This window comes from Capricornis sumatraensis, chromosome 7, assembly GCF_032405125.1.
Source record: "Capricornis sumatraensis isolate serow.1 chromosome 7, serow.2, whole genome shotgun sequence".
NCBI lineage: Eukaryota > Metazoa > Chordata > Mammalia > Artiodactyla > Bovidae > Capricornis > Capricornis sumatraensis.
Window position 1 is genome coordinate 2291936 of NC_091075.1, and position 25817 is coordinate 2317752.

Sequence of the window (25817 nt, forward strand, 5' to 3'; positions counted from 1 at the left end):
GGGCATGCACGAGCGCTTTTCTTCCAGGCTGTAGCAGCAATGTCACGCTTACCTTCGCGTGGATCAAAGGATCTGTGGTTTTCCCTCGAGGCTTTCCCTCGAGGCTTTCCCACAGGGCTGTCCCACTTGCCACCGTGGTGTGAGTCGATCCTCGGCGTGAAAGATGAGCCAGTGCAGGGCAAAGAGTTTCCTCTGGAATGGACTGAGACATCTGGGGGACTCTTGGAATGGTGGTACGACCATGGAGTTCCTCTCGCCTTTCCTGTTGAGAATGCCTCCTCTTGAGATGCGACGGGAACGCCGGGAATTCTTTCCCGTTGAAAGCAGGGAAAGGATCCCTCATCTCGAGCTACGAGGGGGAAACGGGGATCCTCTGGATGTGGGCGGGACCATCGTGCTTCCTCTCGAGTGGAGACGGGTATGGCGGTGAACTTCTTGAGTCGCAGCAAAGGTGTGAAAGACCCTTTCGAAGTTCCAGAGGTTAGGTGTCATTAGTCTCCAAACGCCTCATCGGAAATAGGCCTCATCTCGCCTGGAAGGGAGAACTTCCTGCATTTTCTCGAGTTGCGGCAGGTGTTCTCCAGTTACGACGGGGACCTCAGGGACCCGCCCTGGTGGCCACAGGAGAGGCCAGTCCCCATGCGAGTTGCTAGGGGGCCTCTCGGGATTCCTCTCCCGTCGATACCGGGGCCAAAAACCTTGTGTGGAGTCAGGGCCGGAACCGAGGGTTCCTCTCAGGGGCTGACATGGATCTTTGGGTACTTCTGGAGTCTCCCCAGGGGAGTCAGGCCTCGTCTCGAGTGGGGGCATGCACGTGCGCTTTCCTTCGAGGCTGTAGCAGCAATGTCACGCTTCCCGTGGCGTGGATCAAAGAATCTGTGGTTTTCCCTCGAGGCTTTCCCTCGAGGCTTTCCCACAGGGCTGTCCCACGTGCCACCGTGGTGTGAGTCAATCCTCGGCCTGAAAGATGAGCCAGTGCAGGGCAAAGAGGTTCCTCTGGAATGGACTGAGACATCTGGGGGACTCTTGGAATGGTGGTACGACCATGGAGTTCCTCTCGCCTTTCCTGTTGAGAGTGCCTCCTCTTGAGATGGGACGGGAACGCCGGGAATTCTTTCCCGTTGAAAGCAGGGTACGGATCCCTCATCTCGAGCTACGAGGGGGAAACTGGGATCCTCTGGATGTGGGCGGGACCATCGTGCTTCCTCTCGAGTGGAGACGGGTATGGCGGTGAACTTCTTGAGTCGCAGCAAGGGTGTGAAAGACCCTTTAGAAGTTCCAGAGGTTAGGTGTCATTAGTCTCCAGACGCCTCATCGGAAATACGCCTCATCTCGCCTGGAAGGGAGAACTTCCTGGATTTTCTCGAGTTGCGGCAGGTGCTCTCGAGTTACGACGGGAACCTCAGGGACCCGCCCGGGTGTCCTCAGGAGAGGCCAGTACCCATGCGAGTTGCTAGGGGCCTCTCGGGATTCCTCTCCCGTCGATACCGGGGCCAAAAACTTTGTGTGGAGTCAGGGCCGGAAACGAAGATTCCTCTCAGGGGCTTACATGGACCTTTGGGTACTTCTGGAGTCTCCCCAGGGGAGTCAGGCCTCGTCTCGAGTGGGGGCATGCACGTGCGCTTTCCTTCCAGGCTGTAGCAGCAATGTCACGCTTCCCATGGCCTGGATCAAAGGATCTGCGGTTTTCCCTCGAGGCTTTCCCACAGGGCTGTCGCACGTGCCACCGTGGTGTGAGTCGACCCTCGGCGTGAAAGATGAGCCAGTGCAGGGCAAAGAGGTTCCTCTGGAATGGACTGAGACATCTGGGGGACTCTTGGAATGGTGGTACGACCATGGAGTTCCTCTCGCCTTTCCTGTTGAGAGTGCCTCCTCTTGAGATGCGACGGGAACGCCGGGAATTCTTTCCCGTTGAAAGCAGGGAAAGGATCCCTCATCTTGATCTACGAGGGGGAAACGGGGCTCCTCTGGATGTGGGCGGGACCATCGTGCTTCCTCTCGAGTGGAGACGGGTATGGCGGTGAACTTCTTGAGTTGCAGCAAGGGTGTGAAAGACCCTTTCGAAGTTCCAGAGGTTAGGTGTCATTAGTCTCCAGACGCCTCATCGGAAATAGGCCTCATCTCGCCTGGAAGGGAGAACTTCCTGGATTTTCTCGAGTTGCGGCAGGTGTTCTCCAATTACGACGGGGACCTCAGGGACCCGCCCTGGTGGCCTCAGGAGAGGCCAGTCCCCATGCGAATTGCTAGGGGGCCTCTTGGGGTTCCTCCCGTCAATTCCGGGGCCAAAAACCTTGTGTGTAGTCAGGGCCGGAACCGAGGATTCCTCTCAGGGGCTGACATGGATCTTTGGGTACTTCTGGAGTCTCCCCAGGGTAGTCAGGCCTCGTCTCGAGTGGGGGCATGCACGTGCGTTTCCTTCGAGGCTGTAGCAGCAATGTCACGCTTCCCGTGGCGTGGATCAAAGGATCTGTGGTTTTCCCTCGAGGCTTTCCCTCGAGGCTTTCCCACAGGGCTGTCCCACGTGCCACCGTGGTGTGAGTCGATCCTCGGCGTGAAAGATGAGCCAGTGCAGGGCAAAGAGGTTCCTCTGGAATGGACTGAGACATCTGGGGGACTCTTGGAATGGTGGTACGACCATGGAGTTCCTCTCGCCTTTCCTGTTGAGAGTGCCTCCTCTTGAGATGCGACGGGTACGCCGGGAATTCTTTCCCGTTGAAAGCAGGGAAAGGATCCCTCATCTCGAGCTACGAGGGGGAAACGGGGCTCCTCTGGATGTGGGCGGGACCATAGTGCTTCCTCTCGAGTGGAGACGGGTATGGCGTTGAACTTCTTGAGTTGCAGCAAGGGTGTGAAAGACCCTTTCGAAGTTCCAGAGGTTAGGTGTCATTAGTCTCCAGACGCCTCATCGGAAATAGGCCTCATCTCGCCTGGAAGGGAGAACTTCCTGGATTTTCTCGAGTTGCGGCAGGTGTTCTCGAGATACGACGGGGACCTCAGGGAACCGCCCTGGTGGCCTCAGGAACGGCCAGTCCCCATGCGAGTTGCTAGGGGGCCTCTCGGGATTCCTCTCCCGTCGATACCGGGGACAAAAACCTTGTGTGGAGTCAGGGCCGGAACCGGGGATTCCTCTCAGGGGCTGACATGGATCTTTGGGTACTTGTGGAGTCTCCGCAGGGGAGTCAGGCCTCGTCTCGAGTGGGGGCATGCACGTGCGCTTTCCTTCCAGGCTGTAGCAGCAATGTCACGCTTCCCGTGGCCTGGATCAAAGGATCTGTGGTTTTCCCTCGAGGCTTTCCCTCGAGGCTTTCCCACAGGGCTGTCCCACGTGCCACCGTGGTGTGAGTCGATCCTCGGCGTGAAAAATGAGCCAGTGCAGGGCAAAGAGGTTCCTCTGGAATGGACTGAGACATCTGGGGGACTCATGGAATGGTGGTACGACCATGGAGTTCCTCTCGCCTTTCCTGTTGAGAGTGCCTCCTCTTGAGATGCGACGGGAACGCCGGGAATTCTTTCCCGTTGAAAGCAGGGAAAGGATCCCTCATCTCGAGCTCCGAGGGGGAAACGGGGCTCCTCTGGATGTGGGCGGGACCATCGTGCTTCCTCTCGAGTGGAGACGGGTATGGCGGTGAACTTCTTGAGTTGCAGCAAGGGTGTGAAAGACCCTTTCGAAGTTCCAGAGGTTAGGTGTCATTAGTCTCCAGACGCCTCATCGGAAATAGGCCTCATCTCGCCTGGAAGGGAGAACTTCCTGGATTTTCTCGAGTTGCGGCAGGTGTTCTCGAGTTACGACGGGGACCTCAGGGACTCGCCCTGGTGGCCTCAGGAGAGGCCAGTCCCCATGCGAGTTGCTAGGGGGCCTCTCGGGATTCCTCTCCCGTCGATACCGGGGCCAAAAACCTTGTGTGGAGTCAGGGCCGGGACCGAGGATTCCTCTCAGGGGTGACATGGATCTTTGGGTACTTCTGGAGTCTCCCCAGGGGAGTCAGGCCTCCTCTCGAGTGGGGCCATGCACGTGCGCTTTCCTACCAGGCTGTAGCAGCAATGTCACGCTTCCCGTCGCGTGGATCAAAGGATCTGTGGTTTTCCCTCGAGGCTTTCCCTCGAGGCTTTCCCACAGGGCTGTCCCACGTGCCACCGTGGTGTGAGTCGATCCTCGGCGTGAAAGATGAGCCAGTGCAGGGCAAAGAGTTTCCTCTGGAATGGACTGAGACATCTGGGGGAGTCTTGGAATGGTGGTACGACCATGGAGTTCCTCTCGCCTTTCCTGTTGAGAGTGCCTCCTGTTGAGATGCGACGGGAACGCCGGGAATTCTTTCCCGTTGAAAGCAGGGAAAGGATCCCTCATCTCGAGCTCCGAGGGGGAAACGGGGCTCCTCTGGATGTGGGCGGGACCATCGTACTTCCTCTCGAGTGGAGACGGGTATGGCGGTGAACTTCTTGAGTTGCAACAAGGGTGTGAAAGACCCTTTCGAAGTTCCAGAGGTTAGGTGTCATTAGTCTCCAGACGCCTCATCGGAAATAGGCCTCATCTCGCCTGGAAGGGAGAACTTCCTGGATTTTCTTGAGTTGTGGCAGGTGTTCTCGAGTTACGACGGGGACCTCAGGGACCCGCCCGGGTGGCCTCAAGAGAGGCCAGTCCCCATGCGAGTTGCTAGGGGGCCTCTCGGGATTCCTCTCCCGTCGATACCGGGGCCAAAAACCTTGTGTGGAGTCAGGGCCGGGACCGAGGATTCCTCTCAGGGGTGACAAGGATCTTTGGGTACTTCTGGAGTCTCCCCAGGGGAGTCAGGCCTCCTCTCGAGTGGGGGCATGCACGTGCGCTTTCCTTCCAGGCTGTAGCAGCAATGTCACGCTTCCCGTCGCGTGGATCAAAGGATCTGTGGTTTTCCCTCGAGGCTTTCCCTCGAGGCTTTCCCACAGGGCTGTCCCACGTGCCACCGTGGTGTGAGTCGATCCTCGGCGTGAAAGATGAGCCAGTGCAGGGCAAAGAGGTTCCTCTGGAATGGACTGAGTCATCTGGGGGACTCTTGGAATGGTGGTACGACCATGGAGTTCCTCTCGCCTTTCCTGTTGAGAGTGCCTCCTCTTGAGATGCGACGGGAACGCAGGGAATTCTTTCCCGTTGAAAGCAGGGAAAGGATCCCTCATCTCGAGCTCCGAGGGGGAAACGGGGCTCCTCTGGATGTGGGCGGGACCATCGTGCTTCCTCTCGAGTGGAGACGGGTATGGCGGTGAACTTCTTGAGTTGCAGCAAGGGTGTGAAAGACCCTTTCGAAATTCCAGAGGTTAGGTGTCATTAGTCTCCAGACGCCTCATCGGAAATAGGCCTCATCTCGCCTGGAAGGGAGAACTTCCTGGATTTTCTCGAGTTGCGGCAGGTGTTCTCGAGTTACGACGGGGACCTCAGGGACCCGCCCTGGTGGCCTAAGGAGAGGCCAGTCCCCATGCGAGTTGCTAGGGGGCTTCTCAGGATTCCTCTCCCGTCGATACCGGGGCCAAGAACCTTGTGTGGAGTCAGGGCCCGAACCGAGGATTCCTCTCAGGGGCTGACATGGATCTTTGGGTACTTCTGGAGTCTCCCCAGGGGAGTCAGGCCTCGTTTCGAGTGGGGGCATGCACGAGCGCTTTTCTTCCAGGCTGTAGCAGCAATGTCACGCTTACCTTCGCGTGGATCAAAGGATCTGTGGTTTTCCCTCGAGGCTTTCCCTCGAGGCTTTCCCACAGGGCTGTCCCACTTGCCACCGTGGTGTGAGTCGATCCTCGGCGTGAAAGATGAGCCAGTGCAGGGCAAAGAGGTTCCTCTGGAATGGACTGAGACATCTGGGGGATTCTTGGAATGGTGGTACGACCATAGAGTTACTCTCGCCTTTCCTGTTGAGAGCGCCTCCTCTTGAGATGCGAGGGGAATGCCGGGAATTCTTTCCCGTTGAAAGCAGGGAAAGGATCCCACATCTCGAGCTACGAGGGGGAAACGGGGCTCCTCTGGATATGGGCGGGACCATCGTGCTTCCTCTCGAGTGGAGACGGGTATGGCGGTGAACTTCTTGAGTTGCAGCAAGGGTGTGAAAGACCCTTTCGAAGTTCCAGAGATTAGGTGTCATTAGTCTCCAGACGCCTCATTGGAAATAGGCCTCATCTCGCCTGGAAGGGAGAACTTGCTGGATTTTCTCGAGTTGCGGCAGGTGTTCTCGAGTTACGACGGGGACCTCAGGGACCCGCCCTGGTGGCCTCAGGAAAGGCCAGTCCCCATGCGAGTTGCTAGGGGGCCTCTCAGGATTCCTCTCCCGTCGATACCGGGGCCAAAAACCTTGTGTGAAGTCAGGGCCGGAACCGGGGATTCCTCTCAGGGGCTGACATGGATCTTTGGGTACTTCTGGAGTCTCCCCAGGGGAGTCAGGCCTCGTTTCGAGTGGGGGCATGCACGTGCGCTTTCCTTCCAGGCTGTAGCAGCAATGTCACACTTCCCGTCGCGTGGATCAAAGGATCTGTGGTTTTCCCTCGAGGCTTTCCCTCGAGGCTTTCCCACAGGGCTGTCCCACGTGCCACCGTGGTGTGAGTCGATCCTCGGCGTGAAAGATGAGCCAGTGCAGGGCAAAGAGGTTCCTCTGGAATGGACTGAGACATCTGGGGGACTCTTGGAATGGTGGTACGACCATGGAGTTCTTATCGCCTTTTCTGTTGAGAGTGCCTCGTCTTGAGATGCGACGGGAACTCCGGGAATTCTTTCCCGTTGAAAGCAGGGAAAGGATCCCTCATCTCGAGCTACGAGGGGGAAACGGGGCTCCTCTGGATGTGGGCGGGACCATCGTGCTTCCTCTCGAGTGGAGACGGGTATGGCGGTGAACTTCTTGAGTTGCAGCAAGGGTGTGAAAGACCCTTTCGAAGTTCCAGAGGTTAGGTGTCATTAGTCTCCAGATGCCTCATCGGAAATAGGCTTCATCTCGCCTGGAAGGGAGAACTTCCTGGATTTTCTCGAGATGCGGCAGGTGTTCTCGCGTTACGACGGGGACCTCAGGGACCCGCCCTGGTGGCCTCAGGAACGGCCAGTCCCCATGCGAGTTGCTAGGGGGCCTCTCGGGATTCCTCTCCCGTCGATACCGGGGCCAAAAACCTTGTGTGGAGTCAGGGCCGGAACCGAGGATTCCTCTCAGGGGTGACATGGATCTTTGGGTACTTCTGGAGTCTCCCCAGGGGAGTGAGGCCTCGTCTCGTGTGGGGGCATGCACGTGCGCTTTCCTTCCAGGCTGTAGCAGCAATGTCACGCTTCTCGTCGCGTGGATCAAAGGATCTGTGGTTTTCCCTTGAGGCTTTGCCTCGAGGCTTTCCCACAGGGTTGTCCCACGTGCCGCCGTGGTGTGAGTCGATCCTCGGCGTGAAAGATGAGCCAGTGCAGGGCAAAGAGGTTCCTTTGGAATGGACTGAGACATCTGGGGGACTCTTGGAATGGTGGTACGACCATGGAGTTCTTCTCACCTTTCCTGTTGAGAGTGCCTCCTCTTGAGATGCGACGGAAATGCCGGGAATTCTTTCCCGTTAAAAGCAGGATAAGGATCCCTCATCTCGAGCTACGAGGGGAAACGGGGCTCCTCTGGATGTGGGCGGGACCATCGTGCTTCCTCTCGAGTGGAGACGGGTATGGCGGTGAACTTCTTGTGTTGCAGCAAGGGTGTGAAAGACCCTTTCGAAGTTCCAGAGGTTAGGTGTCATTAGTCTCCAGACGCCTCATTGGAAATAGGCCTCATCTCGCCTGGAAGGGAGAACATCCTGGATTTTCTCGAGTTGCGGCAGGTGTTCTCGAGTTACGACGGGGACCTCAGGGAACCGCCCTGGTGGCCTCAGGAAAAGCCAGTCCCCATGCCAGTTGCTAGGGGGCCTCTCAGGATTCCTCTCCTGTCGATACCGGGGCCAAAAACCTTGTTTGGAGTCAGGGCCGGAACCGAGGGTTCGTCTCAGGGGCTGACATGGATCTTTGGGTACTTCTGCAGTCTCCCCACTGGAGCCAGGCCTCGTTTCGAGTGGGGGCATGCACGAGCGCTTTTCTTCCAGGCTGTAGCAGCAATGTCACGCTTACCTTCGCGTGGATCAAAGGATCTGTGGTTTTCCCTCGAGGCTTTCCCTCGAGGCTTTCCCACAGGGCTGTCCCACTTGCCACCGTGGTGTGAGTCGATCCTCGGCGTGAAAGATGAGCCAGTGCAGGGCAAAAAGGTTCCTCTGGAATGGACTGAGACATCTGGGGGATTCTTGGAATGGTGGTACGACCATAGAGTTCCTCTCGCCTTTCCTGTTGAGAGTGCCTCCTCTTGAGATGCGAGGGGAATGCCGGGAATTCTTTCCCGTTGAAAGCAGGGAAAGGATCCCTCATCTCGAGCTACGAGGGGGAAACGGGGCTCCTCTGGATATGGGCGGGACCATCGTGCTTCCTCTCGAGTGGAGACGGGTATGGCGGTGAACTTCTTGAGTTGCAGCAAGGGTGTGAAAGACCCTTTCGAAGTTCCAGAGGTTAGGTGTCATTACTCTCCAGACGCCTCATTGGAAATAGGCCTCATCTCGCCTGGAAGGGAGAACTTCCTGGATTTTCTCGAGTTGCGGCAGGAGTTCTCGAGTTACGACGGGGACCTCAGGGACCCGCCATGGTGGCCTCAGGAAAGGCCAGTCCCCATGCGAGTTGCTAGGGGGCCTCTCAGGATTCCTCTCCCGTCGATACCGGGGCCAAAAACCTTGTGTGGAGTCAGGGCCGGAACCGAGGTTTTCTCTCAGGGGTGACATGGAACTTTGGGTATTTCTGGAGTCTCCCCAGGGGAGTCAGGCCTCGTCTCGAGTGGGGGCATGCACGTGCGCTTTCCTTCCAGGCTGTAGCAGCAATGTCACGCTTCCCGTCGCGTGGATCAAAGGATCTGTGGTTTTCCCTCGAGGCTTTCCCACAGGGCTGTCCCACGTGCCACCGTGGTGTGAGTCGATCCTCGGCGTGAAAGATGAGCCAGTGCAGGGCAAAGAGGTTCCTCTGGAATGGACTGAGACATCTGGGGGACTCTTGGAATGGTGGTACGACCATGGAGTTCCTCTCGCCTTTCCTGTTGAGACTGCCTCCTCTTGAGATGCGACGGGAACGCCGGGAATTCTTTCCCGTTGAAAGCAGGGAAAGGATCCCTCATCTCGAGCTACGAGGGGGAAACGGGGCTCCTCTGGATGTGGGCGGGACCATCGTGCTTCCTCTTGAGTGGAGACGGGTATGGCGGTGAACTTCTTGAGTTTCAGCAAGGGTGTGAATGACCCTTTCGAAGTTCAAGAGGTTAGGTGTCATTAGTCTCCAGACGCCTCATTGGAAGTAGGCCTCATCTCGCCTGGAAGGGAGAACTTCCTGGATTTTCTCGAGTTGCGGCAGGTGTTCTCGAGGTACGACGGGGACCTCAGGGACCCGCCATGGTGGCCTCAGGAAAGGCCAGTCCCCATGCGAGTTGCTAGGGGGCCTATCAGAATTCCTCTCCCGTCGATACCGGGGCCAAAAACCTTCTGTGAAGTCAGGGCCGGAACCGGGGATTCCTATCAGGGGCAGACATGGATCTTTGGGTACTTCTGGAGTCTCCCCAGGGGAGTCAGGCCTCGTCTCGAGTGGGGGCATGCACGTGCGCTTTCCTTCCAGGCTGTAGCAGCAATGTCACGCTTCTCGTCGCGTGGATCAAAGGATCTGTGGTTTTCCCTCGAGGCTTTCCCTCGAGGCTTTCCCACAGGGCTGTCCCACTTGCCACCGTGGTGTGAGTCGATCCTCGGCGTGAAAGATGAGCCAGTGCAGGGCAAAGAGGTTCCTCTGGAATGGACTGAGACATCTGGGGGATTCTTGGAATGGTGGTACGACCATAGAGTTCCTCTCGCCTTTCCTGTTGAGAGTGCCTCCTCTTGAGATGCGACGGGTACGCCGGGAATTCTTTCCCGTTGAAAGCAGGGAAAGGATCCCTCATCTCGAGCTACGAGGGGGAAACGGGGCTCCTCTGGATGTGGGCGGGACCATAGTGCTTCCTCTCGAGTGGAGACGGGTATGGCGTTGAACTTCTTGAGTTGCAGCAAGGGTGTGAAAGACCCTTTCGAAGTTCCAGAGGTTAGGTGTCATTAGTCTCCAGACGCCTCATCGGAAATAGGCCTCATCTCGCCTGGAAGGGAGAACTTCCTGGATTTTCTCGAGTTGCGGCAGGTGTTCTCGAGATACGACGGGGACCTCAGGGAACCGCCCTGGTGGCCTCAGGAACGGCCAGTCCCCATGCGAGTTGCTAGGGGGCCTCTCGGGATTCCTCTCCCGTCGATACCGGGGACAAAAACCTTGTGTGGAGTCAGGGCCGGAACCGGGGATTCCTCTCAGGGGCTGACATGGATCTTTGGGTACTTGTGGAGTCTCCGCAGGGGAGTCAGGCCTCGTCTCGAGTGGGGGCATGCACGTGCGCTTTCCTTCCAGGCTGTAGCAGCAATGTCACGCTTCCTGTGGCCTGGATCAAAGGATCTGTGGTTTTCCCTCGAGGCTTTCCCTCGAGGCTTTCCCACAGGTCTGTCCCACGTGCCACCGTGGTGTGAGTCGATCCTCGGCGTGAAAGATGAGCCAGTGCAGGGCAAAGAGGTTCCTCTGGAATGGACTGAGACATCTGGGGAACTCTTGGAATGGTGGTACGAAAATGGAGTTCCTCTCGCCTTTCCTGTTGAGAGTGCCTCCTCTTGAGATGCGACGGGAACGCCGGGAATTCTTTCCCGTTGAAAGCAGGGAAAGGATCCCTCATCTCGAGCTACGAGGGGGAAACGGGGCTCCTCTGGATGTGGGCGGGACCATCGTGCTTCCTCTCGAGTGGAGACGGGTATGGCGGTGAACTTCTTGAGTTGCAGCAAGGGTGTGAAAGACCCTTTCGAAATTCCAGAGGTTAGGTGTCATTAGTCTCCAGACGCCTCATCGGAAATAGGCCTCATCTCGCCTGGAAGGGAGAACTTCCTGGATTTTCTCGAGTTACGGCAGGTGTTCTCGAGTTACGACGGGGACCTCAGGGACCCGCCCTGGTGGCCTAAGGAGAGGCCAGTCCCCATGCGAGTTGCTAGGGGGCCTCTCGGGATTCCTCTCCCGTCGATACCGGGGCCAAGAACCTTGTGTGGAGTCAGGGCCCGAACCGAGGATTCCTCTCAGGGGCTGACATGGATCTTTGGGTACTTCTGGAGTCTCCCCAGGGGAGTCAGGCCTCGTCTCGAGTGGGGGCATGCACGTGTGCTTTCCTTCCAGGCTGTAGCAGCAATGTCACGCTTCCCGTCGCGTGGATCAATGGATCTGTGGTTTTCCCTCGAGGCTTTCCCTCGAGGCTTTCCCACAGGGCTGTCCCACGTGCCACCGTGGTGTGAGTCGATCCTCGGCGTGAAAAATGAGCCAGTGCAGGGCAAAGAGGTTCCTCTGGAATGGACTGAGACATCTGGGGGACTCATGGAATGGTGGTACGACCATGGAGTTCCTCTCGCCTTTCCTGTTGAGAGTGCCTCCTCTTGAGATGCGACGGGAACGCCGGGAATTCTTTCCCGTTGAAAGCAGGGAAAGGATCCCTCATCTCGAGCTCCGAGGGGGAAACGGGGCTCCTCTGGATGTGGGCGGGACCATCGTGCTTCCTCTCGAGTGGAGACGGGTATGGCGGTGAACTTCTTGAGTTGCAGCAAGGGTGTGAAAGACCCTTTCGAAGTTCCAGAGGTTAGGTGTCATTAGTCTCCAGACGCCTCATCGGAAATAGGCCTCATCTCGCCTGGAAGGGAGAACTTCCTGGATTTTCTCGAGTTGCGGCAGGTGTTCTCGAGTTACGACGGGGACCTCAGGGACTCGCCCTGGTGGCCTCAGGAGAGGCCAGTCCCCATGCGAGTTGCTAGGGGGCCTCTCGGGATTCCTCTCCCGTCGATACCGGGGACAAAAACCTTGTGTGGAGTCAGGGCCGGAACCGGGGATTCCTCTCAGGGGCTGACATGGATCTTTGGGTACTTGTGGAGTCTCCGCAGGGGAGTCAGGCCTCGTCTCGAGTGGGGGCATGCACGTGCGCTTTCCTTCCAGGCTGTAGCAGCAATGTCACGCTTCCCGTGGCCTGGATCAAAGGATCTGTGGTTTTCCCTCGAGGCTTTCCCTCGAGGCTTTCCCACAGGTCTGTCCCACGTGCCACCGTGGTGTGAGTCGATCCACGGCGTGAAAGATGAGCCAGTGCAGGGCAAAGAGGTTCCTCTGGAATGGACTGAGACATCTGGGGGATTCTTGGAATGGTGGTACGACCATAGAGTTACTCTCGCCTTTCCTGTTGAGAGTGCCTCCTCTTGAGATGCGAGGGGAATGCCGGGAATTCTTTCCCGTTGAAAGCAGGGAAAGGATCCCACATCTCGAGCTACGAGGGGGAAACGGGGCTCCTCTGGATATGGGCGGGACCATCGTGCTTCCTCTCGAGTGGAGACGGGTATGGCGGTGAACTTCTTGAGTTGCAGCAAGGGTGTGAAAGACCCTTTCGAAGTTCCAGAGATTAGGTGTCATTAGTCTCCAGACGCCTCATTGGAAATAGGCCTCATCTCGCCTGGAAGGGAGAACTTGCTGGATTTTCTCGAGTTGCGGCAGGTGTTCTCGAGTTACGACGGGGACCTCAGGGACCCGCCCTGGTGGCCTCAGGAAAGGCCAGTCCCCATGCGAGTTGCTAGGGGGCCTCTCAGGATTCCTCTCCCGTCGATACCGGGGCCAAAAACCTTGTGTGAAGTCAGGGCCGGAACCGGGGATTCCTCTCAGGGGCTGACATGGATCTTTGGGTACTTCTGGAGTCTCCCCAGGGGAGTCAGGCCTCGTCTCGAGTGGGGGCATGCACGTGCGCTTTCCTTCCAGGCTGTAGCAGCAATGTCACGCTTCTCGTCGCGTGGATCAAAGGATCTGTGGTTTTCCCTCGAGGCTTTCCCTCGAGGCTTTCCCACAGGGCTGTCCCACTTGCCACCGTGGTGTGAGTCGATCCTCGGCGTGAAAGATGAGCCAGTGCAGGGCAAAGAGGTTCCTCTGGAATGGACTGAGACATCTGGGGGATTCTTGGAATGGTGGTACGACCATAGAGTTCCTCTCGCCTTTCCTGTTGAGAGTGCCTCCTCTTGAGATGCGACGGGTACGCCGGGAATTCTTTCCCGTTGAAAGCAGGGAAAGGATCCCTCATCTCGAGCTACGAGGGGGAAACGGGGCTCCTCTGGATGTGGGCGGGACCATAGTGCTTCCTCTCGAGTGGAGACGGGTATGGCGTTGAACTTCTTGAGTTGCAGCAAGGGTGTGAAAGACCCTTTCGAAGTTCCAGAGGTTAGGTGTCATTAGTCTCCAGACGCCTCATCGGAAATAGGCCTCATCTCGCCTGGAAGGGAGAACTTCCTGGATTTTCTCGAGTTGCGGCAGGTGTTCTCGAGATACGACGGGGACCTCAGGGAACCGCCCTGGTGGCCTCAGGAACGGCCAGTCCCCATGCGAGTTGCTAGGGGGCCTCTCGGGATTCCTCTCCCGTCGATACCGGGGACAAAAACCTTGTGTGGAGTCAGGGACGGAACCGGGGATTCCTCTCAGGGGCTGACATGGATCTTTGGGTACTTGTGGAGTCTCCGCAGGGGAGTCAGGCCTCGTCTCGAGTGGGGGCATGCACGTGCGCTTTCCTTCCAGGCTGTAGCAGCAATGTCACGCTTCCTGTGGCCTGGATCAAAGGATCTGTGGTTTTCCCTCGAGGCTTTCCCTCGAGGCTTTCCCACAGGTCTGTCCCACGTGCCACCGTGGTGTGAGTCGATCCTCGGCGTGAAAGATGAGCCAGTGCAGGGCAAAGAGGTTCCTCTGGAATGGACTGAGACATCTGGGGAACTCTTGGAATGGTGGTACGAAAATGGAGTTCCTCTCGCCTTTCCTGTTGAGAGTGCCTCCTCTTGAGATGCGACGGGAACGCCGGGAATTCTTTCCCGTTGAAAGCAGGGAAAGGATCCCTCATCTCGAGCTCCGAGGGGGAAACGGGGCTCCTCTGGATGTGGGCGGGACCATCGTGCTTCCTCTCGAGTGGAGACGGGTATGGCGGTGAACTTCTTGAGTTGCAGCAAGGGTGTGAAAGACCCTTTCGAAATTCCAGAGGTTAGGTGTCATTAGTCTCCAGACGCCTCATCGGAAATAGGCCTCATCTCGCCTGGAAGGGAGAACTTCCTGGATTTTCTCGAGTTACGGCAGGTGTTCTCGAGTTACGACGGGGACCTCAGGGACCCGCCCTGGTGGCCTAAGGAGAGGCCAGTCCCCATGCGAGTTGCTAGGGGGCCTCTCGGGATTCCTCTCCCGTCGATACCGGGGCCAAGAACCTTGTGTGGAGTCAGGGCCCGAACCGAGGATTCCTCTCAGGGGCTGACATGGATCTTTGGGTACTTCTGGAGTCTCCCCAGGGGAGTCAGGCCTCGTCTCGAGTGGGGGCATGCACGTGTGCTTTCCTTCCAGGCTGTAGCAGCAATGTCACGCTTCCCGTCGCGTGGATCAAAGGATCTGTGGTTTTCCCTCGAGGCTTTCCCTCGAGGCTTTCCCACAGGGCTGTCCCACGTGCCACCGTGGTGTGAGTCGATCCTCGGCGTGAAAAATGAGCCAGTGCAGGGCAAAGAGGTTCCTCTGGAATGGACTGAGACATCTGGGGGACTCATGGAATGGTGGTACGACCATGGAGTTCCTCTCGCCTTTCCTGTTGAGAGTGCCTCCTCTTGAGATGCGACGGGAACGCCGGGAATTCTTTCCCGTTGAAAGCAGGGAAAGGATCCCTCATCTCGAGCTCCGAGGGGGAAACGGGGCTCCTCTGGATGTGGGCGGGACCATCGTGCTTCCTCTCGAGTGGAGACGGGTATGGCGGTGAACTTCTTGAGTTGCAGCAAGGGTGTGAAAGACCCTTTCGAAGTTCCAGAGGTTAGGTGTCATTAGTCTCCAGACGCCTCATCGGAAATAGGCCTCATCTCGCCTGGAAGGGAGAACTTCCTGGATTTTCTCGAGTTGCGGCAGGTGTTCTCGAGTTACGACGGGGACCTCAGGGACTCGCCCTGGTGGCCTCAGGAGAGGCCAGTCCCCATGCGAGTTGCTAGGGGGCCTCTCGGGATTCCTCTCCCGTCGATACCGGGGACAAAAACCTTGTGTGGAGTCAGGGCCGGAACCGGGGATTCCTCTCAGGGGCTGACATGGATCTTTGGGTACTTGTGGAGTCTCCGCAGGGGAGTCAGGCCTCGTCTCGAGTGGGGGCATGCACGTGCGCTTTCCTTCCAGGCTGTAGCAGCAATGTCACGCTTCCCGTGGCCTGGATCAAAGGATCTGTGGTTTTCCCTCGAGGCTTTCCCTCGAGGCTTTCCCACAGGTCTGTCCCACGTGCCACCGTGGTGTGAGTCGATCCTCGGCGTGAAAGATGAGCCAGTGCAGGGCAAAGAGGTTCCTCTGGAATGGACTGAGACATCTGGGGAACTCTTGGAATGGTGGTACGAAAATGGAGTTCCTCTCGCCTTTCCTGTTGAGAGTGCCTCCTCTTGAGATGCGACGGGAACGCCGGGAATTCTTTCCCGTTGAAAGCAGGGAAAGGATCCCTCATCTCGACCTACGAGGGGGAAACGGGGCTCCTCTGGATGTGGGCGGGACCATCGTGCTTCCTCTCGAGTGGAGACGGGTATGGCGGTGAACTTCTTGAGTTGCAGCAAGGGTGTGAAAGACCCTTTCGAAATTCCAGAGGTTAGGTGTCATTAGTCTCCAGACGCCTCATCGGAAATAGGCCTCATCTCGCCTGGAAGGGAGAACTTCCTGGATTTTCTCGAGTTACGGCAGGTGTTCTCGAGTTACGACGGGGACCTCAGGGACCCGCCCTGGTGGCCTAAGGAGAGGCCAGTCCCCATGCGAGTTGCTAGGGGGCCTCTCGGGATTCCTCTCCCGTCGATACCGGGGCCAAGAACCTTGTGTGGAGTCAGGGCCCGAACCGAGGATTCCTCTCAGGGGCTGACATGGATCTTTGGGTACTTCTGGAGTCTCCCCAGGGGAGTCAGGCCTCGTCTCGAGTGGGGGCATGCACGTGTGCTTTCCTTCCAGGCTGTAGCAGCAATGTCACGCTTCCCGTCGCGTGGATCAAAGGATCTGTGGTTTTCCCTCGAGGCTTTCCCTCGAGGCTTTCCCACAGGGCTGTCCCACGTGCCACCGTGGTGTGAGTCGATCCTCGGCGTGAAAAATGAGCCAGTGCAGGGCAAAGAGGTTCCTCTGGAATGGACTGAGACATCTGGGGGACTCATGGAATGGTGGTACGACCATGGAGTTCCTCTCGCCTTTCCTGTTGAGAGTGCCTCCTCTTGAGATGCGACGGGAACGCCGGGAATTCTTTCCCGTTGAAAGCAGGGAAAGGATCCCTCATCTCGAGCTCCGAGGGGGAAACGGGGCTCCTCTGGATGTGGGCGGGACCATCGTGCTTCCTCTCGAGTGGAGACGGGTATGGCGGTGAACTTCTTGAGTTGCAGCAAGGGTGTGAAAGACCCTTTCGAAGTTCCAGAGGTTAGGTGTCATTAGTCTCCAGACGCCTCATCGGAAATAGGCCTCATCTCGCCTGGAAGGGAGAACTTCCTGGATTTTCTCGAGTTGCGGCAGGTGTTCTCGAGTTACGACGGGGACCTCAGGGACTCGCCCTGGTGGCCTCAGGAGAGGCCAGTCCCCATGCGAGTTGCTAGGGGGCCTCTCGGGATTCCTCTCCCGTCGATACCGGGGCCAAAAACCTTGTGTGGAGTCAGGGCCGGGACCGAGGATTCCTCTCAGGGGTGACATGGATCTTTGGGTACTTCTGGAGTCTCCCCAGGGGAGTCAGGCCTCCTCTCGAGTGGGGCCATGCACGTGCGCTTTCCTACCAGGCTGTAGCAGCAATGTCACGCTTCCCGTCGCGTGGATCAAAGGATCTGTGGTTTTCCCTCGAGGCTTTCCCTCGAGGCTTTCCCACAGGGCTGTCCCACGTGCCACCGTGGTGTGAGTCGATCCTCGGCGTGAAAGATGAGCCAGTGCAGGGCAAAGAGTTTCCTCTGGAATGGACTGAGACATCTGGGGGAGTCTTGGAATGGTGGTACGACCATGGAGTTCCTCTCGCCTTTCCTGTTGAGAGTGCCTCCTGTTGAGATGCGACGGGAACGCCGGGAATTCTTTCCCGTTGAAAGCAGGGAAAGGATCCCTCATCTCGAGCTCCGAGGGGGAAACGGGGCTCCTCTGGATGTGGGCGGGACCATCGTACTTCCTCTCGAGTGGAGACGGGTATGGCGGTGAACTTCTTGAGTTGCAACAAGGGTGTGAAAGACCCTTTCGAAGTTCCAGAGGTTAGGTGTCATTAGTCTCCAGACGCCTCATCGGAAATAGGCCTCATCTCGCCTGGAAGGGAGAACTTCCTGGATTTTCTTGAGTTGTGGCAGGTGTTCTCGAGTTACGACGGGGACCTCAGGGACCCGCCCGGGTGGCCTCAAGAGAGGCCAGTCCCCATGCGAGTTGCTAGGGGGCCTCTCGGGATTCCTCTCCCGTCGATACCGGGGCCAAAAACCTTGTGTGGAGTCAGGGCGGAACCGAGGATTCCTCTCAGGGGCTGACATGGATCTTTGGGTACTTCTGGAGTCTCCCCAGGGGAGTCAGGCCTCGTCTCGAGTGGGGGCATGCACGTGCGCTTTCCTTCCAGGCTGTAGCAGCAATGTCTCGCTCCCCGTCGCGTGGATCAAAGGATCTGTGGTTTTCCCTCGAGGCTTTCCCACAGGGCTCTCCCACAGGTCTGTCCCACGTGCCACCGTGGTGTGAGTCGATCCTCGGCGTGAAAGATGAGCCAGTGCAGGGAAAAGAGTTTCCTTTGGAATGGACTGAGACATCTGGGGGACTCTTCGAATGGTGGTACGACCATGGAGTTCCTCTCGCCTTTCCTGTTGAGAGTGCCTCCTCTTGAGATGCGACGGGAACGCCGGGAATTCTTTCCCGTTGAAAGCAGGGAAAGGATACCTTATCTCGAGCTACGAGGGGGAAACGGGGCTCCTCTGGATGTGGGCGGGACCATCGTTCATCCTCTCGAGTGGAGACGGGTATGGTGGTGAACTTCTTGAGTTGCAGCAAGGGTGTGAAAGACCCTTTCGAAGTTCCAGAGGTTAGGTGTCATTAGCCTCCACACGCCTCATCGGAAATAGGCCTCATCTCGCCTGGAAGGGAGAACATCCTGGATTTTCTCGAGTTGCGGCAGGTGTTCTCCTGTTATGCCGGGGACCTCAGGGACCCGCCCTGGTGGCCTCAGGAGAGGCCAGTCCCCATGCGAGGTGCTAGGGGGCCTCTCGGGATTCCTCTGCCGTCGATACCGGGGCCAAAATCCTTGTGTGGTGTCAGGGCCGGAAGCAAGGATTCCTCTTATGGGCTGACATGGATCTTTGGGTACTTCTGGAGTCTCCCCAGGGAAGTCAGGCCTCGTCTCGAGAGGGGGAATGCACGTGCGCTTTCCTTCCAAGCTGTAGCAGAAATGTCACGCTTCCCGTCGCGTGGATCAAAGGATCTGTGGTTTTCCCTCGAGGCTTTCCCACAGGGCTGTCCCACAGGTCTGTCTCACGTGCCACCGTGGCGTGAGTCGATGCTCGGCATGAAAGATGAGCCAGTGCAGGGAAAAGAGGTTCCTCTGGAATGGACTGAGACATCTGGGGGACTCTTTGCATGGTGGTACGACCATGGAGTTCCTCTCGCCTTTCCTGTTGAGAGTGCCTCCTCTTGAGATGAGACGGGAACGCCGGGAATTCTTTCCCGTTGAAAGCAGGGAAAGGATCCCTCATCTCGAGCTACGAGGGGGAAACGGGGCTCCTCTGGATGTGGGCGGGACCATCGTGCTTCCTCTTGAGTGGAGACGGGTATGGCAGTGAACTTCTTGAGTTGCAGCAAGGGTGTGAAAGACCCTTTCGAAGTTCCAGAGATTAGGTGTCATTAGTCTCCATACGCCTCATCGGAAATAGGCCTCATCTCGCCTGGAAGGGAGAACTTCCTGTATTTTCTCGAGTTGCGGCAGGTGTTCTCGAGTTACGACGGGGACCTCAGGGACCCGCCCTGGTGGCCTCAGGAGAGGCCAGTCCCCATGCGATTTGCTAGGGGGCCTCTCGTGATTCCTCTCCCGTCGATACCGGGGCCAAAAACCTTGTGTGGAGTCAGGGCCGGAACCGAGGATTCCTCTCAGGGGCTGACATGGATCTTTGGGTACTTCTGGAGTCTCCCCAGGGGAGTCAGGCCTCGTCTCGAGTGGGGGAATGCACGTGCGCTTTCCTTCCAGGCTGTAGCAGCAATGTCACGCTTCCCGTCGCCTGGATCAAAGGATCTGTGGTTTTCCCTCGAGGCTTTCCCTCGAGGCTTTCCCACAGGGCTGTCCCAAGTTCCACCGTGGTGTGAGTCGATCCTCGGCGTGAAAGATGAGCCAGTGCAGGGCAAAGAGGTTCCTCTGGAATGGACTGAGACATCTGGGGGACTCTTGGAATGGTGGTACGACCATGGAGTTCCTCTCGCTTTTCCTGTTGAGACTGCCTCCTCTTGAGATGCGATGGGATCGCCGGGAATTCTTTTCCGTTGAAAGCAGGGAAAGGATCCCTCATCTCGAGCTACCAGGGGGAAACGGGGATCCTCTGGATGTGGGCGGGACCATCGTGCTTCCTCTCGAGTGGAGACGGGCATGGCGGTGAACTTCTTGAGTTGCAGCAAGAGTGTGAAAGACCCTTTCGAAGTTCCAGAGGTTAGGTGTCATTAGTCTCCAGACGCCTCATCGGAAATAGGCCTCATCTCGCCTGGAAGGGAGAACTTCCTGGATTGTCTCGAGTTGCAGCAGGTGTTCTTGAGTTATGACAGGGACCTCAGGGACCCGCCCTGGTGGCCTCAGGAGAGGCCAGTCCCCATCCGAGTTGCTAGGTGGCCTCTCGGGCTTCCTCTCCCGTCGATACCGGGGCCAAAAACCTTGTGTGGAGTCAGGGCCGGAACCGAGGATTCTTCTCAGGGGCTGACATGGATCTTTGGGTACTTCTGGAGTCTCCCCAGGGGAGTCAGGCCTCGTCTCGAGTGGGGGCTTGCACGTGCGCTTTCCTTCCAGGCTGTAGCATCAATGTCACGCTTCCCGTCGCGTGGATCAAAGGATCTGTGGTTTTCCCTCGAGGCTTTCCCTCGAGGCTTTCCCACAGGGCTGTCCCACGTGCCAACGTGGTGTGAGTCGATCCTCGGCGTGAAAGATGAGCCAGTGCAGGGCAAAGAGTTTCCTCTGGAATGGACTGAGACATCTGGGGGACTCTTGGCATGGTGGTACTACCATGGAGTTCCTCTCGCCTTTCTTGTTGAGAGTGCCTCCTCTTAAGATGCGAAGGGAATGCCGGGAATTCTTTCCCGTTGAAAGCAGGGAAAGGATCCCTCATCTCGAGCTACGAGGGGGAAACGGGGCTCCTCTGGATGTGGGCGGGACCATCGTGCTTCCTCTCGAGTGGAGACGGGTATGGCGGTGAACTTCTTGAGTTGCAGCAAGGGTGTGAAAGACCCTTTCGAAGTTCCAGAGGTTAGGTGTCATTAGTCTCCAGACGCCTCATCGAAAATAGGCCTCATCTCGCCTGGAAGGGAGAACTTCCTGGATTTTCTCGAGTTGCGGCAGGTGTTCTCGAGTTACGACGGGGACCTCAGGGACCCGCCCTGGTGGCCTCAGAAGAGGCCAGTCCCCATGCGAGTTGCTAGGGGGCCTCTCGGGATTCCTCTCCCTTCGATACCGGGGCCAAAAACCTTGTGTGGAGTCAGGGCCGGAACCGAGGATTCCTCTCAGGGGCTGACATGGATCTTTGGGTACTTCTGGAGTCTCCCCAGGGGAGTCAGGCCTCGTCTCGAGTGGGGGCATGCACGTGCTCTTTCCTTCCAGGCTGTAGCAGCAATGTCACGCTTCCCGTCGCGTGGATCAAAGGATCTGTGGTTTTCCCTCGAGGCTTTCCCTCGAGGCTTTCCCACAGGGCTGTCCCACGTGCCACTGTGGTGTGAGTCGATCCTCGGCGTGAAAGATGAGCCAGTGCAGGGCAAAGAGGTACCTCTGGAATGGACTGAGACATCTGGGGGACTCTTGGCATGGTGGAATGACCATGGAGTTCCTCTCGCCTTTCCTGTTGAGAGTGAATCCTCTTGAGATGCGACTGGAACGCAGGGAATTCTTTACCGTTGAAAGCAGGGAACGGATCCCTCATCTCGGGCTACGAGGGGGAAACGGGGCTCCTCTGGATGTGGGCGGGACCATCGTGCTTCCTCTCGAGTGGAGACGGGTATGGTAGTGAACTTCTTGAATTGCAGCAAGGGTGTGAAAGACCCTTTCGAAGTTCCAGAGGTTAGGTGTCATTAGTCTCCAGACGCCTCATCGGAAATAGGCCTCATCTCGCCTGGAAGGGAGAACTTCCTGGATTTTCTCGAGTTGCGGCAGGTGTTCTCGAGTTACGACGGGGACCTCAGGGACCCGCCCTGGTGGCCTCAGAGGAGGCCAATCCCCATGCGAGTTGCTAGGGGGCCTCTCGGGATTTCTCTCCCTTCGATACCGGGGCCAAAAACCTTGTGTGGAGTCAGGGCCGGAACCGAGGATTCCTCTCAGGGGCTGACATGGATCTTTGGGTACTTCTGGAGTTTCCCCAGGGGTGTCAGGCCTCGTCTCGAGTGGGGGCATGCACGTGCTCTTTCCTTCCAGGCTGTAGCAGCAATGTCACGCTTCCCGTCGCGTGGATCAAAGGATCTGTGGTTTTCCCTCGAGGCTTTCCCCCGAGGCTTTCCCACAGGGCTGTCCCACGTGCCACCCCGTGGTGTGAGTCGATCCTCGGCGTGAAAGATGAGCCAGTGCAGGGCAAAGAGGTTCCTCTGGAATGGACTGAGACATCTGGGGGACTCTTGGCATGGTGGTATGACCATGGAGTTCCTCTCGCCTTTCCTGTTGAGAGTGAATCCTCTTGAGATGCGACTGGAACGCAGGGAATTCTTTACCGTTGAAAGCAGGGAACGGATCCCTCATCTCGAGCTACGAGGGGGAAACGGGGCTCCTCTAGATGTGGACGGGACCATCGTGCTTCCTCTAGAGTGGAGACGGGTATGGCGGTGAACTTCTTGAGTTGCAGCAAGGGTGTGAAAGACCCTTTCGAAGTTCCAGAGGTTAGGTATCATTAGTCTCCAGACGCCTCATCGGAAATAGGCCTCATCTCGCCTGGAAGGGAGAACTTCCTGGATTTTCTCGAGTTGCGGCAGGTGTTCTCGAGTTACGATGGGGACCTCAGGGACCCGCCCTGGTTGCCTCAGGAGAGGCCAGTCCCCATGCGAGTTGCTAGGGGGCCTCTCGTGGTTCCTCTCCCGTCGATACCGGGGTCAAAAATCTTGGCTGGAGTCAGGGCCGTAACGGAGGATTCCTCTCAGGGGCTGACATGGATCTTTGGGTACTTCTGGAGTCTGCACAGGGGAGTCAGGCCTCGTCTCGAGAGGGGGCATGCACGTTCGCTTTCCTTCCTGGCTGTAGCAGCAATATCACGCTTCCCGTCGCGTCGATCAAAGGGTCTGTGGTTTTCCCTCGAGGCTTTCCCTCGAGGCTTTCCCGCAAGGGCTGTCCCACGTGCCACCGTGGTGTGAGTCGATCCTCGGCGTGAAAGATGAGCCAGTTCAGGGCAAAGAGGTTCCTCTGGAATGGACTGAGACATCTGGGGGACTCTTGGCATGGTGGTATGACCATGGAGTTCCTCTCGCCTTTCTTGTTGAGAGTGCCTCCTCTTGAGATGCGACGGGAATGCCGGGAATTCTTTCCCGTTGAAAGCAGGGAAAGGATCCCTCATCTCGAGCTACGAGGGGGAAACGGGGCTCCTCTGGATGTGGGCGGGACCATCGTGCTTCCTCTCGAGTGGAGACGGGTATGGCAGTGATCTTCTTGAATTGCAGCAAGGGTGTGAAAGACGCTTTCGAAGTTCCAGAGGTTAGGTGTCATTAGTCTCCAGACGCCTCATCGGAAATAGGCCTCATCTCGCCTGGAAGGGAGAACTTCCTGGATTTTCTCGAGTTGCGGCAGGTGTTCTCGAGTTACGACGGGGACCTCAGGGACCCGCCCTGGTGGCCTCAGAAGAGGCCAGTCCCCATGCGAGTTGCTAGGGGGCCTCTCGGGATTCCTCTCCCGTCGATACCTTGGCCAAAAACCTTGTGTGGAGTCAGGGCCGGAACCGAGGATTCCTCTCAGGGGCTGACATGGATCTTTGGGTACTTCTGGAGTCTCCCCAGGGGAGTCAGGCCTCGTCTCGAGTGGGGGCATGCACGTGCGCTTTCCTTCCAGGCTGTAGCAGCAATGTCAAGCTTCCCGTCGCGTGGATCAAAGGATCTGTGGGTTTCCCTCGATGCTTTCCCTCGAGGCTTTCCCACAGGGCTGTCCCACGTGCCACCGTGGTGTGATTCGATCCTCGGCGTGAAAGATGAGCCAGTGCAAGGCAAAGAGGTTCCTCTGGAATGGACTGAGACATCTGGGGGACTCTTGGCATGGTGGTACGACCATGGAGTTCCTCTCGCCTTTCCTGTTGAGAGTGCCTCCTCTTGAGATGCGACGGGAACGCCGGGAATTCTTTCCCGTTGAAAGCAGGGAAAGGATCCCTCATCTCGAGCTACGACGGGGAAACGGGGCTCCTCTGGATGTGGGCGGGACCATCGTGCTTCCTCTCGAGTGGAGACGCGTATGGCGGTGAACTTCTTGAGTTGCAGCAAGGGTGTGAAAGACACTTTCGAAGTTCCAGGGGTTAGGTGTCATTAGTCTCCAGACGCCTCATCGGAAATAGGCCTCATCTCGCCTGGAAGGGAGAACTTCCTGGATTTTCTCGAGTTGCGGCAGGTGTTCTCGAGTTACGACGGGGACCTCAGGGACCCGCCCTGGTGGCCTCAGGAGAGTCCAGTCCCCATTCGACGTGCTAGGTGGCCTCTCGGGATTCCTCTCCCGTCGATACCGGGGCCAAAAACCTTGTGTGGAGTCAGGGCCGGGACCGAGGATTCCTCTCAGGGGCTGACATGGATCTTTGGGTACTTCTGGAGTCTCCCCAGGGGAGTCAGGCCTCGTCTCGAGTGGGGGCATGCACGTTCGCTTTCTTTCCAGGCTGTAGCAGCAATGTCACGCTTCCCGTCGCGTCGATCAAAGGGTCTGTGGTTTTCCCTCGAGGCTTTCCCTCGAGGCTTTCCCGCAAGGGTTGTCCCACGTGCCACCGTGGTGTGAGTCGATCCTCGGCGAGAAAGATGAGCCAGTTCAGGGCAAAGAGGTTCCTCTGGAATGGACTGAGACATCTGGGGTACTCTTGGCATGGTGGTATGACCATGGAGTTCCTCTCGCCTTTCTTGTTGAGAGTGCCTCCTCTTGAGATGCGATGGGAATGCCGGGAATTCTTTCCCGTTGAAAGCAGGGAAAGGATCCCTCATCTCGAGCTACGAGGGGGAAACGGGGCTCCTCTGGATGTGGGCGGGACCATCGTGCTTCCTCTCGAGTGGAGACGGGTATGGCAGTGATCTTCTTGAATTGCAGCAAGGGTGTGAAAGACGCTTTCGAAGTTCCAGAGGTTAGGTGTCATTAGTCTCCAGACGCCTCATCGGAAATAGGCCTCATCTCGCCTGGAAGGGAGAACTTCCTGGATTTTCTCGAGTTGCGGCAGGTGTTCTCGAGTTACGACGGGGACCTCAGGGACCCGCCCTGGTGGCCTCAGGAGAGGCCAGTCCCCATGCGAGTTGCTAGGGGGCCTCTCGTGGTTCCTCTCCCGTCGATACCGGGGTCAAAAATCTTGGGTGGAGTCAGGGCCGTAACGGAGGATTCCTCTCAGGGGCTGACATGGATCTTTGGGTACTTCTGGAGTCTGCACAGGGGAGTCAGGCCTCGTCTCGAGAGGGGGCATGCACGTGCGCTTTCATTCCAGTCTGTAGCAGCAATGTCACGCTTCCCGTCGTGTGGACGAAAGGATCTGTGGTTTTCCCTCGAGGCTTTCCCTCGAGGCTTTCCCACAGGGCTGTCCCACGTGCCACCGTGGTGTGAGTCGATCCTGGGCGTGAAAGATGAGCCCGTGCAGGGCAAAGAGATTCCTCTGGAATGGACTGAGACATCTGGGGGACTCTTGGAATGGTGGTACGACCACGGAGTCCCTCTCGCCTTTCCTGTTGAGAGTGCCTCCTCTTGAGATGTGACGGGAACGCCGGGAATTCTTTCCCGTTGAAAGCAGGGAAAGGATCCCTCATCTCGAGCTACGAGTGGGAAACGCGGGTCCTCTGGATGTGGGCGGGACCATCGAGCTTCCTCTCGAGTGGAGACGGGTATGGCGGTGAACTTCTTGAGTTGCAGCAAGGGTGTGAAAGACCCTTTCGAAGTTCCAGAGGTTAGGTGTCATTAGCCTCCTGACGCCTCATCGGAAATAGGCCTCATCTCGCCTGGAAGGGAGAACTTCCTGGATTTTCTCGAGTTGCGGCAGGTGTTCTCGAGTTACGACGGGGACCTCAGGGACCGCCCTGGTGGCCTCAGGAGAGGGCAGTCCCCATGCGAGTTGCTAGGGGGCCTCTCGGGATTCCTCTCCCGTGGATACCGGGGCCAAAAACCTTGTGTGGATTCAGGGATGGAACCGAGGATTCCTCTCAGGGGCTGACATGGATCTTTGGGTACTTCTGCAGTCTCCCCAGGGGAGTCAGGCCTCGTCTCGAGTGGGGGCATGCACGTGCGCTTTCCTTCCAGGCTGTAGCAGCAATGTCACGCTTCCCGTCGCGTGGATGAAAGGATCCGTGGTTTTCCCTCGAGGCTTTCCCTCGAGGCTTTCCCACAGGGCTGTCC